We start from the raw sequence: 5,092 nt of genomic DNA, 5'->3' as shown, positions 1-5,092 counted from the left end.
TCACACGCAGTGTCTGGTCAGGGCCTGCTTCATAGCTGGCGTTTTTTACAGCATCCTCACCTGGTAGAAACAGTAATGTTCTGTTCTCATTTGGTAGAAAGGATGGAAGGGGCAAAAGGGCCAATGTAATCCTCTGGAGGGCAAAGCCGTAAGGCCTGTTACCTTTTGTCTTAGGATTTCTATTGCTAAGAAAATCACCATGACCAAGGCAGCTCTTATAAAGGACAACATTTAATTGGGGCTGGCTTACGGGTTCAGAGGTTCAGTCCGTTATCATTGTGGTGGGAAGCATGGCAGTGTCCAGGCCAACATGGTACTGGAGAGGTGCCAAAAACTCTACATCTCCATATGAAGGCAATCAGAAGACTGCCTTCCAGGTAGCTAGGAGGAGGGTCTCAAAGCCCGCCCCTACAGTGACACACTTCTTCCAACAAGGCCACACCTNCTCCAACAAGGCCACACCTCCTAATAGTGCTGCTCCCTGGGCCAAGCATATTCAAACCACTACTGCATATTCAAACCATCTACTGCATCACCTGCATGGCTTTCCGATGTCATCACCTTGGAGACCAGCTTTCAGGATATGGATGTTAGAGGGGTGCAGACATAAATACCTCCCACCGGATCTAGAGCAGAGGAAGATGTCCATTCTTGGCTCTTCTGTCCAAGTGATTTGAGACAGCCCAAGGCAAGAGAAATAAATACCCTGTAAGATGATTGGGAAGGAGCAGAAAGGTGCTTTATTTAACTCAAAGGCTGTATGTCTGGCCTCGAGAGCAAAGGAAGCCCTGAATAAATGTGTATTCTTGACATAGTCCCCAGTACCTAAACCCCACAAGAGTTGCAAAGGTTTTTCCAGATGAGGCTCAGAGGGACAGCAAAGCCTTCTGGTCCGAGTGCAAATGCTGACAGTCTGTGCAGAACATATCTACCACAGCTTTCTACTCACAGGTATTAACTGCACAAAGACCACTCACCAACAGAGACCATGCCTACTGAGGTTAGCTGAACCTGCCTTCTTGTTTATTGGGAATTATCCTATCTCCTTGTTCATGTGTTTGCAATAGTCCCGCATCCCTGTCTGCCAGCACTCAGAGCGTTGGAGATGCTGAGGCGTCTCCATCAGATAGCCTATTCTACCAGGTCCCAGCTTCTCTATGGGTCTCTTGTTTGTCTTGTCTTCATTTGGGAGCCTCCTTCAGGCCAGTCTCTCGAACTGAGCTGGACGTGGCAGTCTAGAATTCAAAGCCCTTGAGAAAAAAATGAGCAGTAATAGGTTGCTGGCGAAGTCAGTTGAAAGATATACAAGATCAATCGATAAAATCAATTGCACTCCCACCACACACACACACACACACGCACACTACTAGGACATGTGATTTAAAACATTTTAGTTGCATACAAATTAAAAAATATTCATACCTGTAATTGGAATCTCTGTCCCAAGTTATAAAGCAATCGTGAGGCGGGGGAAGGGGGGTGTCAAGAAAATAAAGAGAGATACTGCTTGTGTTTGGGAGACTGGATGTTAATGTGATGTTGATAAATTGATGTCTGGATTCAATGCTATACTACAGGAGTCCCCAAAGTTCTTTTGCTAAGAATAATATCTCTATTAATGTTTCTGGGCTCTAAGGAACAGCTAGCATCACCCTCTTTTCCTGCAACCTTAGTTCCCCGGATGAGTGCATGAAGTAGCATTTGGGGGTTGCCAATTGAAGACACTCATTGAAACTCTCAATGGACGGTCAGAATTAAAGTTCAGCTCCATTGGAAGAGATCCAGGAAGAACAGAAACAGGTCTGAGGACCCCGGGTTTCTTGAACAGGGACCAGCCTAGGAAATGAGCAAAGCTCACATTTGGGAAAGAGACTAAGATCCTCTGATGTTGGATGGGGTATTAATCAGAGACCTGACGTCTGCCACGGGGCTAGCAAGCATCCAGAGTCCCAGTACCTTAGGATATAACCCCTTTTGTAAAAGCTGCTGCGTTTCTGTGTGCTCAGAATGACATAACCCAGGTGCAGACCTGCCTACCCGGAGCAGCTCTGAGTTCACCTGTCTCTGGCGGCATCGACATACCCCAGGGTAGACCTTCTATATCACAGTTACACTGGTAGCCTGTGTCTTCCCTCCTGAAGGCTAGCTTGTTCCAGCCCTTCTGTCTGCCCTGCTGGAACTGATCTGGAATGAAGTCAAATCTCAGAGTTCCTTACTGAAGGAGACAGCCCCATCCTTCCTCTGATCATGGGATCTCTGACGGGACAGTGAATGAGAGTCTTGAGGCCATACCCAATGACCCCACTGAGTTGAAAGGGTGATGACATCTCCAAGTCTTCCAGGGGCCTCCACATGTGATGTTAGATGCTCTGTGTTAGCATATAAAGCCTCATGGTCACGGGAAAGGACCATGAGATACACGAGCAACATCATGAATGCTACATGTGAGCGTGTAAGATGGCTCAGTCAGTAAAGATGCTCAGTGAGGTCATCTCAATTCCATAGCCAGAGCCCACATAAAAGGTGGAAGGAGGGAACCCACTCTCAAAGTGGACCTCTGACCTCTACCTGTGTCGCCCACCATAATGAATAAAATTTAATTAATAATAAATCATTGTAGTATAATAATAAATATATTGTAGTATTTAATAATTATATAATAAATTTAAGAATAAATTCGTAATAAGAATAAATAACATTTAAAAACCATACAATATGGCATGTAAGATACATATGTGTTGTGTATGGATATCTATCTTATGGTAGTCACATATTTCTTAATAATTAGAAACACATTAGGATACAAGAATTACAGGTTTGGGGGCTGGAAAGATGACTTAGCAGAAAAGGGTACTTGCCACCAAGCTTCAAGCCTTGAGTTCCATTCCTGGGACTCACAGGGTGGAAGAAGAAAAATCCAACTCCTAAGAATTGTCCTCTGGGGGGCTGGAGAGATGGCTCAGTGGTTAAGAGCACTGACTGCTCTCCTGAAGGTCCTGAGTTCAAATCCCAGCAACCACATGATGGCTCACAACCATCCATAATGAGACCTGACGCCCTCTTCTGGTGTGTCTGAAGACAGCTACAGTGTACTTATTTACAATAATAAATAAATCTTTAAAAAAAATAAAAGACTTGTCCTCTGATCTCCAGGCACCTGCTGTAAGGCAGGAGCTGAGTGGTGGGTACACACAATGGACAGATGAGTGAGTGTTCCTGGGTCATGAAGCATTCCCATTTAGTTACATGCTGTCAAACCTACAGACTTTACTGCTCTCTCTATGAGTTGTGAGACGAAAGTTCATTCCATATTTTGCATTGTTTACACACACCGTATCAATTGACTTACATATTGAGCACAGGAAAATTGATTAAATTGGGGGATTATCATCTTGTCATCAGCCACGTAATCTATACACCAGGCAATGTTTTGGGCTGTTTTTATATTTAGACAAGTGCACACTGCATTCATATTAAGATTTATTTTTGCTGTTAAAACATAACTATCTGATTCCAGGACAAGTTGAAACATAGACTGTCAAAATAATATTAAAAGCTGCAAACAGGGTAAGAGACCGAAGATGAACTCTGAATCTCTGTAGGGCCAACAAGATGGCTCGTGACACCAAGCCTGAAGACCTGAGTTTGATTCCCCTGGGCCTACATGATGGAAGGAGAGAACCAACTCCCACAAGCTGTCCTCCGATCTCACATGCGCCTCCCACACTAAACAAACAGACAAAGAAACCTAATTAAAGCAGTATAATCTACCATCACACCTAGAGTGTGGTGTTAGGGTGGAGTTAGGTGCCATCCTCAAGAGTCCAGAGCAGTACAGAGCCCACTGATTCTGATCAAAGCCTCCACAGCAACTCAATGCGAAAGGAAATCTTTCCAAACGATGGTACTGGAGCCTCCAGTTAATCATGTGGATAAAGGGCCACCCTTCCCTGTCCATGAAGAACAATCAGGACTGTCTCACACACCTAAACGCAAGGCTGATTACCTGGAAGGAAATGAGGTACAAACGACCATGATCACGAAAGAAGCGTTAAAAACCTGTTCTCTAGCAATCTTTAAAAATTAGGCATAGTGAGAGGCAGAGGCAGAAGGATCCGGTGTTCAAGGCTAGCCTGGACTCTGTGAGAACCACAAAACCAAAAAAGAAAAACTAAAACATTGTTGCTTTGAAAGACACTGTTAAGAAAATGGAAAGACAGGTTGTGGACAGGTGGGGGTGTGGGGGCACGACTGACCTCACCTCTAGCTGAAGCAGGTTTTGTATACATTATATTTAAAGGAGGCTTGCCAGTTAGCAGGACAATCAACCCAATAAAATGAGGCTATAGATTTCAACAGACCCTTCATAGGAGATTATTAAATGGCTGAGAAGCACATGGAAATGTGCCCAGCATCAGCTCAGTGACCAGGGGGGATGGAGCAACTGAAACTAAATGGGCATCACTTTCATCTCCTGGCTAACACCGAGTGACGGCCGAGCATATTGAACATTGGTAAGGGCGTCAAGCAGCTGGGCTCTCCCTCACTGATGGTAGGGATTTAAACAGCAGCAACTTTTTAGAAAGTTTTTGCCAATTTTATTTTATTTTAAAAATATATGTGTGGGGCTGGAGAGATTGGCTCTTCCAGAAGTCCTGAGTTCAATTCCCAGCAACCACATGGTGGCTCACAACCATCTGTAATGGGATCTGTATGCCCTCTTCTGGTGTGTCTGAAGACAGCAACAGTGTACTCACATACATAAAATAAATAAATAATTCTTTAAAAAAAAGTATGTGTGATCTAGAAGGATGGCTCAATGGTTAAGAACCCTAACTGTTCTTCCAGAGGGCCTGGGTTTAATTTCCGAATGGCACCATCCGAATGGTAGCTCATAACCATCTGTCACTGCAGGTCCAGGGGATCTGACTCCCTCTACTGACCTCCACAGGCACCGTGTACACACATGATATACAGACATACGTGCAGACAAAATACTTTTACACATAAATACAACTTTTTAAAAAATGATAGCCTGGCAGTGGTGGCACACACCTTTAATTCCAGCACTTAGGAGGCAGAGGCAGGTGGA

The sequence above is a fragment of the Mus caroli genome, chromosome 10 (assembly GCF_900094665.2).
Source record: "Mus caroli chromosome 10, CAROLI_EIJ_v1.1, whole genome shotgun sequence".
Lineage (NCBI taxonomy): Eukaryota > Metazoa > Chordata > Mammalia > Rodentia > Muridae > Mus > Mus caroli.
The sequence above is the reverse complement of the archived record's forward strand: the minus strand, read 5'-3'. Positions refer to the sequence as shown.